Below are 14,532 nucleotides of genomic sequence, written 5' to 3'. Positions count from 1 at the left end.
TTGTACAGGATTCCTGTGTATTCAGGGTAAGGGTCACTGTATAGGGTCCCTGTGTATTCAGGGTAAGGGTTACTGTACAGGGTCCCCGTGTATTCAGGATAAGGGTTACTGTACAGGGTCCCTGTGTATTCAGGGTAAGGATTACTGTACAGGGTCCCTGTTTATTCAGGGTAAGGGCTATTGTACAGGATACCTGTGTATTCAGGGTAAGGATTATTGTACAGGATCCCTCTGTCTTCAGGGTAAGGGTTAATGTACAGGGTCCCTTTGCATTCAGGGTAAGGTTCAGTGTAGAGAGTCCCTGTGTATTCAGGGTAAGGGTTACTGTACAGGCTCCCTATGTATTCAGGGTAAGAGTTAATGTACAGTTTCCCTGTGTATTCAGGATAGGGTTACTGTACAGGGTCCCTGTGTATTCAGGGTAAGGGTCACTGTACCGGGTACCTCTGTATTCAGGGTAAGTTTACTGTACAGGGTCCCTGTGTATTCAGGGTAAGGGTCACTGTACAGGTCCCTGTGTTTGCAGGGTGAGGGTTACTGTACAGGGTCCCTGTGTATTCAGAGCAAGAGTCACTGTACAGTGTCCCTGTGTATTCATGTTAACGGTTACTGTTCAGGGTCCCTTTGTATTCAGGGTAAGGGTTACTGTACAGGGTCACTGTGTATTCAGGGTAAGGATCACTGTACAGGGTCCCTGTGTATTCAGGGTAAGGGTTATTGTACAGGATCCCTGTTTATTCAGGGTATGGGTCACTGTACAGTCGTCCTGTCTATTCAGGGTAAGGGTTACTCTACAGGATCTCTGTGTTTTTAGGGTAAGGGTTACTATAAAGTGTCCGTGTGTATTCAGGGTAAGGGTTAATGTACAGGGTCCCTGTGTATTCAGGGTAAGGATCACTGTACAGGATCCCTGTGTATTCAGGGTAAGGGTCATTGTACAGGGTACCTGTGTATTCAGGGTTAGGGTCACTGTACAGTGTCCCTGTGTATTCAGGGAAAGGGTTACTGTAGAGGGTCCCTGTGTATTCAGGGTAAGGGTCACTTTACTGGGTACCTGTGTATTCATGGTTAGGGTCACTGTACAGGGTCCCTGTGTATTCAGGGTAAGGGTTACTGTACAGGGTCCCTGTCTATTCAGGGTAAGGGTCACTGTACAGGGTCCCTGTGTATTCAATGTAAGCGTTACTGTAAAGTGTCCCTGTTTATTCAGGGTAAGGGTCACTGTACAGGGTCCCTGTGTATTCAGGGTAAGGGTTACTGTACAGTGTCCCTGTGTATTCAGGGTAAGGGTTACTGTAAAGGGTCCCTGTATATTCAGGGTATGGGTCACTGTACAGTGTCCCTGTGTATACATGGTAAGGGTTACTGTACAGGGTCCCTGTGTATTCAGGGTAAAGGTTATTTTACAGGATCCCTGTGTATTCAGGGTAAGGGTCACTGTACAGGGTCCCTGTGTATTCAGGGTAAGGGTTACTGTACAGGGTCCCTGTGTATTCAGGGTAAGGGCTATTGTACACGATCCCTGTGTATTCAGGGTAAGGGTCACTGTACAGGGTCTCTGTTTATTCAGGGTAAGTGTTATTGTACAGGATCCCTGTGTATTCAGGGTAAGGGTCACTGTACAGGGTCCCTGTGTATTCAGGGTAATGGTTACTGTACAGGGACCCTGTTTATTCAGGGTAAGGGTTATTGTACAGGATTCCTGTGTATTCAGGGTAAGGGTCTCTGTATAGGGTCCCTGTGTATTCAGGGTAAGGGTTACTGTACAGGGTCCCTGTATATTCAGGATAAGGGTTACTGTACAGGGTCCCTGTTTATTCAGGGTAAGGATTACTGTACAGGGTCCCTGTGTATTCAGGGTAAGGGTTACTGTGCAGGGTATCTGTGTATTCAGGGTAAGGGTTATTGTACAGGATCCCTGTGTATTCAGGGTTAGGGTCACTGTACAGGGTCCCTGTATTTTCACGGTAAGGTTTATTGTACTGGATCCCTGTGTATTCAGGGTAAGGATCACTGTACAGGGTCCCTGTGTATTCAGGGTAAGGGTTACTGTATAGGGTCCCTGTTTATTCAGGGTAAGGGCTATTGTACAGGTTACCTGTGTATTCAGGGTAAGGATTACTGTACAGGGTCCCTATGTATTCAGGGTAAGGGTTACTGTACAGGATACCTGTGTATTCAGGGTAAGGGTTATTGTACAGGATGCCTGTGTATTCAGGGTAAGGGTCACTGTACAGGTCCCTGTGTATTCAGGGTAAGGGTTACTGTACAGGGTACCTGTGTATTCATGGTTAGGGTCACTGTACAGGGTCCCTGTGTATTCAGGGTAAGGGTTACTGTACAGGGTCCCTGTCTATTCAGGGTAAGGGTCACTGTACAGGGTCCCTGTGTATTCAGTGTAAGCGTTACTGTAAAGTGACCCTGTTTATTCAGGGTAACGGTCACTGTACAGGGACCCTGTGTATTCAGGGTAAGGGTTACTGTACAGTGTCCCTGTGTATTCAGGGTAAGGGTTATTGTAAAGGGTCCCTGAATATTAAGGGTATGGGTCACTGTACAGTGTCCCTGTGTATACATGGTAAGGGTTACTGTACAGGGTCCCTGTGTATTCAGGGTAAAGATTATTTTACAGGATCCCTGTCTATTCACGGTAAGGGTCACTGTACAGGGTCCCTGTGTATTCAGGGTAAGGGTTACTGTACAGGGTCCCTGTGTATTCAGGGTAAGGGCAATTGTACACGATCCCTGTGTATTCAGGGTAAGGGTCACTGTACAGGGTCCCTGTGTATTCAGGGTAAGGGCTATTGTACACGATCCCTGTGTATTCAGGGTAAGGGTCACTGTACAGGGTCTCTGTGTATTCAGGGTAAGTGTTATTGTACAGGATCCCTGTGTATTCAGGGTAAGGGTCACTGTACAGGGTCCCTGTGTATTCAGGGTAATGGTTACTGTACAGGGTCCCTGTTTATTCAGGGTAAGGGTTACTGTACAGGGTCCCTGTGTATTCAGGGTAAGGGTTACTGTACAGGGTCCCTGTGTATTCAGGGTAAGGGTTACTGTACAGGGTATCTGTGTATTCAGGGTAAGGGTTATTGTACAGGATCCCTGTGTATTCAGGGTAAGGGTCACTGTAAAGGGTCCCTGTGTATTCAGGGTAAGGGTTATTGTAAATGGTCCCTGTGTATTCAGGGTAAGGGCTATTGTAAAGGATCACTGTGTATTCAGGGTAAGGGTTACGGTACAGGGACCCTGTGTATTCAGGGTAAGGGTCACTGTACAGGATCCCTGTGTATTCAGCGTAAGGGTTACTGTACAGGGTCCCTGTGTATTCAGGATAAGTGTCACTGTACAGTTTCCCTGTGTATTCAGGGTAAGGGTCACTGTACAGGTCCCTGTGTATTCAGGGTAAGGGTTACTGTACAGGGTCCCAATGTATTCAGGGTAAATGTCACTGTACAGGGTCCCTGTGTATTCAGGGTAAGGGTCACTGTACAGGTCCCTGTGTATTCAGGGTAAGGGTTGCTGTACAGGGTCCCTGTGTATTCAGGGTAAGGGTCGCTTAGAGGGTCCCTGTGTATTCCGGTTAAGTTTCTCTGTACAGTCTCGCTGTGTATTCAGGGTAAGGGTCAATGTACAGGTCCCTGTGTATTCAGGGTACGGGTCACTGTACAGGGTCCCTGTGTATTCAGGGTAAGGGTCACTGTACAGGGTCTCTGTGTATTCAGGGTAAGGGTTACTGTACAGGGTCCCTGTGTATTCAGGGTAAGGGTTATTGTACAGGATCCCTCTCTATTCAGGGCAAGGGTTACTGTACAGGGTCCCTGTGTATTCAGGGTAAGGGTCAGTGTTGAGGGTCCCTGTGTATTCAGGGTAAGGGTTACTGTACAGGCTCCCTATGTATTTTGGGGGTAAGAGTTACTGTACAGTTTCCCTGTGTATTCAGGGTAAGGTTTACTGTACAGGGTCCCTGTTTATTCAGTGTAAGGGTCACTGTACCGGGTACCTCTGTATTCAGGGTAAGTGTTACTGTACAGGGTCCCTGTCTATTCAGGGTAAGGGTCACTGTACAGGGTCCCTGTGTATTCAGTGTAAGGGTTACTGTAAAGTGTCCCTGTTTATCCAGGGTAAAGCTTATTTTACAGGATCCTTGTGTATTCAGGGTAAGGGTCACTGTACAGGGACCCTGTGTATTCAGGGTAAGGGTTAGTGTACAGGGTCCCTGTGTATTCAGGGTAAGGGCTATTGTACATGATCCCTGTGTATTCAGGGTAAGGTCACTGTACAGGGTTTCTGATTATTCAGGGTAAGGGTTATTGTACAGGATCCCTGTGTATTCAGGTAAGGGTCACTGTGCAGGCAACCTGTGTATTCAGGGTGAGGGTTACTGTACAGGGTCCCTGTGTATTCGGGGTAAGGGTTACTGTACAGGGTCCCTGTGTATTCAGGGTAAGGATTACTGTACAGGGTCCCTGTGTATTCAGGGTAAGGTTTACTGTACAGGTTACCTGTGTATTCAGGGTAAGGGTTATTGTACAGGATCCCTGTGTATTCAGGGTTCGGGTCACTGTACAGGGTCCCTCTGTATTCATGGTAATGTTTATTGTACAGGATCCCTGTGTATTCAGGGTAAGGGTCACTGTACAGGGTCCCTGTGTATTTAGGGTAAGGGTTACTGTATAGGGTCCCTGTGTATTCAGGGTAAGGGCTATTGTACAGGATACCTGTGTATTCAGGGTAAGGATTACTGTACAGGGTCCCTGTGTATTCAGGATAAGTGTCACTGTACAGGGTCCCTGTGTATTCAGGGTAAGGGTCACTGTACAGGTCCCTGTGTATTCAGGTTAAGGGTTGCTGTACAGGATCCCTGTGTATTCAGGGTAAGGGTTACTGTACAGGTTCCCTGTGTAATCAGGGTAAGGGTTATTGTACAGGATCCCTGTGTATTCAGGGTAAGGGTCAGTGTACAGGGTCCCTGTGTATTCAGGGTAAGGGTTAGTGTACAGGGTCCCTGTGTATTCAGGGTAAGTCTCACTGTACAGGGTCCCTGTGTATTCAGGGTAGTTGTCAATGTACAGGTCCCTGTGTATGCAGGGTGAGGGTTACTGTACAGGGTCCCTGTTTATTCAGAGTAAGAGTCACTGTACAGTGACCCTGTGTATTCATCGTAAGGGTTACTGTACAGGGTCCCTGTGTATTCAGGGTAAGGTTTACTGTACAGGGTCACTGTGTATTCAGGGTAAGGGTCACTGTACAGGGTCCCTGTGTATTCAGGGTAAGAGTTATTGTACAGGATCCCTGTTTATTCAGGGTAAGGGTCACTGTACAGGTACCCTGTCTATTCAGGGTTAGGGTCACTGTACAGGGTCCCTGTGTATTCAGGGAAAGGGTTACTGTACAGTGTCCCTGTGTATTCAGGGTAAGGGTCACTTTACTGGGTACCTGTGTATTCATGGTTAGGGTCACTGTACAGGGTCCCTGTGTATTCAGGGTAAGGTTTACTGTATAGGGTCCCTGTCTATTCAGAGTAAGGGTCACTGTACAGGGTCCCTGTGTATTCAGTTTAAGGGTTACTGTAAAGTGTCCCTGTTTATTCAGGGTAAGGGTCACTGTACTTGGTCCCTGTGTATTCAGGGTAAGGGTTACTGTAAAGTGTCCGTGTGTATGCAGGGTAAGGGTTAATGTACAGGGTCCCTGTGTATTCAGGGTAAGGATCACTGTACAGGATCCCTGTGTATTCAGGGTAAGGGTCATTGTACAGGTTACCTGTGTATTCAGGGTTAGGGTCACTGTACAGGGTCCCTGTGTATTCAGGGAAAGGGTTACTGTACAGGGTCCCTGTGTATTCAGGGTAAGGGTCACTTTACTGGGTACCTGTGTATTCATGGTTAGGGTCACTGTACAGGGTCCCTGTGTATTCAGGGTAAGGTTTACTGTATAGGGTCCCTGTCTATTCAGAGTAAGGGTCACTGTACAGGGTCCCTGTGTATTCAGTTTAAGGGTTACTGTAAAGTGTCCCTGTTTATTCAGGGTAAGGGTCACTGTACAGGGTCCCTGTGTATTCAGTGTAAGGTTTACTGTACAGGGTCCCTGTGTATTCAGGGTAAGGGTTACTGTACAGGGTCCCTGTATATTCAGGGTATGGGTCACTGTACAGTGTCCCTGTGTATACATGGTAAGGGTTACTGTACAGGGTCCCTGTGTATTCAGGGTAAAGGTTATTTTACAGGATCCCTGTGTATTCAGGGTAAGGGTCACTGTACAGGGTCCCTGTGTATTCAGGGAAAGGGTTACTGTACAGGGTCCCTGTATTCAGGGTAAGGGCTATTGTACACGATCCCTATGTATTCAGGGTAAGGGTCACTGTACAGGGTCTCTGTGTATTCAGGGTAAGGGTTATTGTACAGGATCCCTGTGTATTCAGGGTAAGGGTCACTGTACAGCGTCCCTGTGTATTCAGGGTAAGGGTTACTGTACAGGGTCCCTGTTTATTCAGGGTAAGGGTTACTGTACAGGGTCCCTGTGTAATAAGGGTAAGGGTTATTGTACAGGCTCCCTGTGTATTCAGGGTAAGGGCTATTGTAAAGGATCCCTGTGTATTCAGGGTAAGGTTTACGGTACAGGGACCCTGTGTATTCAGGGTAAGGGTCACTGTAAAGGATACCTGTGTATTCAGCGTAAGGGTTACTATACATGATCCCTGTGTATTCAGGATAAGTGTCACTGTACAGGGTCCCTGTGTATTCACGGTAAGGGTCACTGTACAGGTCCCTGTGTATTCAGGGTAAGGGTTACTGTACAGGGTCCCTGTGTATTCAGGGTAAGTGTCACTGTACAGGGTCCCTGTGTATTCAGGGTAAGGGTCACTGTACAGGTCCCTGTGTATTCAGGGTAAGGGCTGCTGTACAGGGTCCCTGTGTATTCAGGGTAAGGGTCGCTTACAGTGTCCCTGTGTATTCCGGTTAAGTTTCACTGTACAGTCTCGCTGTGTATTCAGGGTAATGATCAATGTAGAGGTCCCTGTGTATTCAGGGTAAGGGTCACTGTACAGGGTCCCTGTGTATTCAGGGTAAGGGTCACTGTACAGGGTCTCTGTGTATTCAGGGTAAGGATTACTGTACAGGGTCCCTGTGTACTCAGGGTAAGGGTTATTGTACAGGATCCTTGTGTATTCAGGGTAAGGGTTACTGTAAAGTGTCCCTGTGTATTCAGGGTAAGTGTCAGTGTACAGGATCCCTGTGTATTCAGGGTAAGTGTTACTGTACAGGGTCTCCGTGTATTCAGGGTAAGGGTTATTGTACCGGATCCATGTGTATTGAGGGTAAGGGTCACTGTACAGGGTCCCTCTGTATTCAGGGTAAGGGTTACTGTACAGGGTCCCTGTGTATACAGGGTAAGGATTATTGTACAGGATCCCTGTGTATTCAGGGAAGGGTTACTGTACAGGGTCCCTGTGTATTCAGGGTAAGGGTCAGTGTAGAGGGTCCCTTTGCATTCAGGGTAAGGGTCACTGTACAGGGTCCCAGTGTATTCAGGGTTACGGTTACTGTACAGGGTCCCTGTGAATTCAGGGTAAGGGTTACTGTACAGGATCCCTGTGTATTCAGGGTAAGGGTTACTGCACAGGGTCCATGTGTATTCAGGGTAAGGCTTATTGTACAGGATCCCTATTTATTCAGGGTAAGGGTCACTGTAAAGGGTCCCTGTCTATTCAGGCTAAGGGTTACTGTACAGGGTCCCTGTGTATTCAGTGTAAGGGTTACTGTAAAGTGTCCGTGTGTATACAGGTTAAGGGTTATTGTACAGGGTCCCTGTGTATTCAGGGTAAGTATCACTGTACAGGGTCCCTGTGTATTCAGGGGAAGGGTCACTGTACAGGGTACCTGGGTATTCAGGGTTAGGGTCACTGTACAGGGTCCCTGTGTATTCAGGGAAAGGGTTACTGTACAGGGTCCCTGTGTATTCAGGGTAAGGGTCACTTTACTGGGTACCTGTGTATTCATGGTTAGGGTCACTGTACAGGGTCTCTGTGTATTCAGGGTAAGGTTTACTGTACAGGGTCCCTGACTATTCAGGGTAAGGGTCACTGTACTGGGTCCCTGTGTATTCAGTGTAAGGGTTACTGTAAAGTGTCCCTGTGTATTCAGGGTAAGGATCACTGTACAGGGTCCCTGTGTATTCAGGGTAAGGGTCACTGTACAGGGTCCCTGTGTATTCAGGGTAAGGGTTACTGTACAGGGTCCCTGTATATTCAGGGTAAGGGTTATTGTACACGATCCCTGTGTATTCAGGGTAAGGGTTACTGTAAAGGGTCCCTGTGTATTCAGGGTAAGGGTCAGTGTACAGGGTCCCTGTGTATTCAGGGTAAGGGTCACTTTACTGGGTACCTGTGTATTCATGGTTAGGGTCACTGTACAGGGTCCCTGTGTATTCAGGGTAAGGGTTACTGTACAGGGTCCCTGTCTATTCAGGGTAAGGGTCACTGTACAGGGTCCCTGTGTATTCAGTGTAAGGGTTACTGTAAAGTGTCCCTGTGTATTCAGGGTAAGGATCACTGTACAGGGTCCCTGTGTATTCAGGGTAAGGGTCACTGTACAGGGTCCCTGTGTATTCAGGGTAAGGGTTACTGTAAAGGGTCCCTGTGTATTCAGGGTAAGGGTTATTGTACAGGATCCCTGTGTATTCAGGGTAAGGGTTACTGTAAAGGGTCCCTGTGTATTCAGGGTAAGGGTCAGTGTACAGGGTCGCTGTGTATTCAGGGTAACGATTACTGTACAGGGTCCCTGTGTATTCAGGGTAAGGGTTATTGTACAGGATCCCTGTGTATTCAAGGTAACGGTCACTGTACAGGGTCCCTGTATATTCAGGGTAAGGGTTAATGTACAGAGTCCCTGTATATTCAGGGTAAGGATTATTGTACAGGATCCCTCTGTATTCAGGGTAAGGGTTACTGTACAGGGTCCCTGTGTATTCAGGGTAAGGGTCAGTGTAGAAGGTCCCTGTGTATTCAGGGTAAGGGTTACTGTACAGGCTCCCTATGTATTCAGGTTAAGAGTTACTGTACAGTTTCCCTGTGTATTCAGGGTAAGGGTTACTGTACAGGGACCCTGTGTATTCAGGGTATGGGTTACTGTACAGGGACCCTATGTTTTCAGGGTAAGGGTCAATGTACAGGATCCCTGTGTATTCAGCATAAGGGTTACTGTACAGGGTCCCTGTGTATTCAGGGTAAGTCTCACTGTACAGGGTCCCTGTGTATTCAGGGTAAGGGTCACTGTACAGGTCCCTGTGTATGCAGGGTGAGGGTTACTGTATGGGTCGCTGTATATTCAGGGTAAGAGTCACTGTACAGTGTCCCTGTGTATTCATGGTAAGGGTTACTGTACAGGGTCCCTGTGTATTCAGGGTAAGGGTTACTGTACAGGGTCCCTGTGTATTCAGGGTAAGGGTCACTGTACATGTTCCCTGTGTATTCAGGGTAAGGGTTATTGTACAGGATCCCTGTTTATTCAGGGTAAGGGTCACTGTACAGGGTCCCTATCTATTCAGGGTAAGGGTTACTGTACACGGTCCCTGTGTATTCAGGGTAAGGGTTACTGTAAAGTGTCCGTGTGTATTCAGGGTAAGGGTTAATGTACAGGGTCCCTGTGTATTCAGGGTAAGGATCACTGTACAGGGTCCCTGTGTATTCAGGGTAAGGGTCACTGTACAGGGTATCTGTGTATTCAGGGTTAGGGTCACTGCACAGGGTCCCTGTTTATTCAGGGAAAGGGTTACTGTACAGGGTCCCTGTGTATTCAGGGTAAGGGTCACTTTACTGGGTACCTGTGTATTCATGGTTAGGGTCACTGTACAGGGTCCCTGTGTATTCAGGGTAAGGGTTACTGTACAGGGTCCCTGTCTATTCAGGGTAAGGGTCACTGTACAGGGTCCCTGTGTATAAAGTGTAAGGGTTACTGTAAAGTGTCCCTGTTATTCAGTGTAAGGGTCACTGTACAGGGTCCCTGTGTATTCAGGGTAAGGGTTACTGTAAAGTGTCCCTGTGTATTCAGGGTAAGGATCACTGTACAGGGTCCCTGTTTATTCAGAGTAAGAGTCACTGTACAGTGTCCCTGTGTATTCATCGTAAGGGTTACTGTACAGGGTCCCTGTGTATTCAGGGTAAGGGTTATTGTACAGGATTCCTGTGTATTCAGGGTAAGGGTCACTGTATAGGGTCCCTGTGTATTCAGGGTAAGGGTTACTGTACAGGGTCCCCGTGTATTCAGGATAAGGGTTACTGTACAGGGTCCCTGTGTATTCAGGGTAAGGATTACTGTACAGGGTCCCTGTTTATTCAGGGTAAGGGCTATTGTGCAGGATACCTGTATATTCAGGGTAAGGATTATTGTACAGGATCCCTCTGTCTTCAGGGTAAGGGTTACTGTACAGGGTCCCATTGCATTCAGGGTAAGGTTCAGTGTAGAGAGTCCCTGTGTATTCAGGGTAAGGGTTACTGTACAGGCTCCCTATGTATTCAGGGTAAGAGTTAATGTACAGTTTCCCTGTGTATTCAGGATAGGGTTACTGTACAGGGTCCCTGTGTATTCAGGGTAAGGGTCACTGTACCGGGTACCTCTGTATTCAGGGTAAGGTTACTGTACAGGGTCCCTGTGTATTCAGGGTAAGGGTCACTGTACAGGTCCCTGTGTTTGCAGGGTGAGAGTTACTGTACAGGGTCCCTGTGTATTCAGAGTAAGAGTCACTGTACAGTGTCCCTGTGTATTCATGTTAACGGTTACTGTTCAGGGTCCCTTTGTATTCAGGGTAAGGGTTACTGTACAGGGTCACTGTGTATTCAGGGTAAGGATCACTGTACAGGGTCCCTGTGTATTCAGAGTAAGGGTTATTGTACAGGATCCCTGTTTATTCAGGGTAAGGGTCACTGTACAGTCGCCCTGTCTATTCAGGGTAAGGGTTACTCTACAGGATCCCTGTGTTTTTAGGGTAAGGGTTACTATAAAGTGTCCGTGTGTATTCAGGGTAAGGGTTAATGTACAGGGTCCCTGTGTATTCAGGGTAAGGATCACTGTACAGGATCCCTGTGTATTCAGGGTAAGGGTCATTGTACAGGGTACCTGTGTATTCACGGTTAGGGTCACTGTACAGGGTCCCTGTGTATTCAGGGAAAGGGTTACTGTACAGGGTCCCTGTGTATTCAGGGTAAGGGTCACTTTACTGGGTACCTGTGTATTCATGGTTAGGGTCACTGTACAGGGTCCCTGTGTATTCAGGGTAAGGGTTACTGTACAGGGTCCCTGTCTATTCAGGGTAAGGGTCACTGTACAGGGTCCCTGTGTATTCAGTGTAAGCGTTAGTGTAATGTGTCCCTGTTTATTCAGGGTAAGGGTCACTGTACAAGGTCCCTGTGTATTCAGGGTAAGGGTTACTGTACAGTGTCCCTGTGTATTCAGGGTAAGGGTTACTGTACAGGGTCCCTGTGTATTCAGGGTAAGGGCTATTGTACACGATCCCTGTGTATTCAGGGTAAGGGTCACTGTACAGGGTCTCTGTTTATTCAGGGTAAGTGTTATTGTACAGGATCCCTGTGTATTCAGGGTAAGGGTCACTGTACAGGGTCCCTGTGTATTCAGGGTAATGGTTACTGTACAGGGACCCTGTTTATTCAGGGTAAGGGTTAATGTACAGGATTCCTGTGTATTCAGGGTAAGGATCACTGTACAGGGTCCCTGTGTATTCAGGGTAAGGGTCACTGTACAGGGTCCCTGTATTGTCACGGTAAGGTTTATTGTACTGGATCCCTGTGTATTCAGGGTAAGGATCACTGTACAGGGTCCCTGTGTATTCAGGGTAAGGGTTACTGTATAGGGTCCCTGTTTATTCAGGGTAAGGGCTATTGTACAGGATACCTGTGTATTCAGGGTAAGGATTACTGTACAGGGTCCCTATGTATTCAGGGTAAGCGTTACTGTACAGGGTACCTGTGTATTCAGGGTAAGGGTTATTGTACAGGATGCCTGTGTATTCAGGGTAAGGGTCACTGTACAGGTCCCTGTGTATTCAGGGTAAGGGTTACTGTACAGGGTCCCTGTGTATTCAGGGTAAGTGTCACTGTACAGGGTCCCTGTTTATTCAGGGAAAGGGTTACTGTACAGGGTCCCTGTGTATTCAGGGTAAGGGTCACTTTACTGGGTACCTGTGTATTCATGGTTAGGGTCACTGTACAGGGTCCCTGTGTATTCAGGGTAAGGGTTACTGTACAGGGTCCCTGTCTATTCAGGGTAAGGGTCACTGTACAGGGTCCCTGTGTATTCAGTGTAAGCGTTACTGTAAAGTGTCCCTGTTTATTCAGGTAACGGTCACTGTACAGGGACTCTGTGTATTCAGGGTAAGGGTTACTGTACAGTGTCCCTGTGTATTCAGGGTAAGGGTTATTGTAAAGGGTCCCTGAATATTCAGGGTATGGGTCACTATACAGAGTCCCTGTGTATACATGGTAAGGGTTACTGTACAGGGTCCCTGTGTATTCAGGGTAAAGGTTATTTTACAGGATCCCTGTCTATTCAGGGTAAGGGTCACTGTACAGGGTCCCTGTGTATTCAGGGTAAGGGTTACTGTACAGGGTCCCTGTGTATTCAGGGTAAGGGCTATTGTACACGATCCCTGTGTATTCAGGGTAAGGGTCACTGTACAGGGTCCCTGTGTATTCAGGGTAAGGGCTATTGTACACGATCCCTGTGTATTCAGGGTAAGGGTCACTGTACAGGGTCTCTGTGTATTCAGGGTAAGTGTTATTGTACAGGATCCCTGTGTATTCAGGGTAAGGGTCACTGTACAGGGTCCCTGTGTATTCAGGGTAATGGTTACTGTACAGGGTCCCTGTTTATTCAGGGTAAGGGTTACTGTACAGGGGCCTGTGTATTCAGGGTAAGGGTTACTGTACAGGGTCCCTGTGTATTCAGGGTAAGGGTTACTGTACAGGGTATCTGTGTATTCAGGGTAAGGGTTAATGTACAGGATTCCTGTGTATTCAGGGTACGGGTCACTGTACAGGGTCCCTGTGTATTCAGGGTAAGGGTCACTGTACAGGGTCTCTGTGTATTCAGGGTAAGGGTTACTGTACAGGGTCCCTGTGTATTCAGGGTAAGGGTTATTGTACAGGATCCCTGTGTATTCAGGGTAAGGGTTACTGTAAAGGGTCCCTGTGTATTCAGGGTAAGTGTCAGTGTACAGGATCCCTGTGTATTCAGGGTAAGGGTTACTGTACAGGGTCTCTGTGTATTCAGGGTAAGGGTTATTGTACAGGATCCCTGTGTATTCAGGGTAAGGGTCACTCTACAGGGTCCCTCTGTATTCAGGGTAAGGGTTACTGTACAGGGTCCCTGTGTATTCAGGGTAAGGACTATTGTACAGGATCCCTGTGTATTCAGGGTAAGGGTCAGTGTAGAGAATCCCTGTGTATTCAGGGTAAGGGTTACTGTACAGGCTCCCTATGTATTCAGGGTAAGAGTTACTGTACAGTTTCCCTGTGTATTCAGTGTAAGGGTTACTGTACAGGGTCCCTGTGTATTCAGGGTAAGGGTCAGTGTAGAGGGTCCCTGTGTATTCAGGGTAAGGTTTACTGTACAGGCTCCCTATGTATTCAGGGTAAGAGTTACTGTACAGCTGCCCTGTGTATTCAGGGTAAGGGTTACTGTACAGGTTCCCTATGTATTCAGGGTAAGAGTTACTGTACAGCTTCCCTGTGTATTCAGGGTAAGGGTTACTGTACAGGGTCCCTGTGTATTCAGGGTAAGGTTCACTGTACCGGGGCCCTCTATATTCAGTGTAAGGGTTACTGTACAGGGACCATGTGTATTCAGGGTAGTGGTCACTGTACAGGATCCCTGTGTATTCAGCGTAAGGGTTATTGTACAGGGTCCCTGTGTATTCAGGGTAAGTGTCACTGTACAGGGTCCCTGTGTATTCAGGGTAAGGGTCACTGTACAGGTCCCTGTGTATGCAGGGTTAGGTTTACTGTACAGTGTCCCTGTGTATTCAGGGTAAGTTTCACTGTAGAGTTTCCCTGTGTATTCAGGGTAAGAGTTAATGTACAGCTTCCCTGTGTATTCAGGGTAAGGGTTACTGTACAGGGTCCCTGTGTATTCAGGGTAAGGGTCGCTTACAGGGTCCCTGTGTATTCAGGTTAAGTGTCACTGTACAGTGTCCCTGTTTATTCAGGATAAGTGTCACTGTACAGGTCCCTGTGTATTCAGGGTAATGGTCACTGTACAGGGTCTCTGTGTATTCAGGGTAAGGGTCTCTTACAGGGTCCCTGTGTATTCAGGTTAAGTGTCACTCTGCAGGGTCCCTGTGTATTCAGGGTAAGGTTCACTGTACACGTCCCTGTGTATTCAGAGTAAGGGTCACTGTACAGGGTCCCTGTGTATTCAGGGTAAGGGTAAATGTACAGGGTCTCTGTGTATTCAGGGTAAGGGCCACTGCACAGGGTACCTGTGTATTCAGGGTAAGGGTTACTGTACAGGGTCCCTGTGT

The sequence above is a fragment of the Pristiophorus japonicus genome, chromosome Y (assembly GCF_044704955.1).
Source record: "Pristiophorus japonicus isolate sPriJap1 chromosome Y, sPriJap1.hap1, whole genome shotgun sequence".
Lineage (NCBI taxonomy): Eukaryota > Metazoa > Chordata > Chondrichthyes > Pristiophoridae > Pristiophorus > Pristiophorus japonicus.
The sequence above is the reverse complement of the archived record's forward strand: the minus strand, read 5'-3'. Positions refer to the sequence as shown.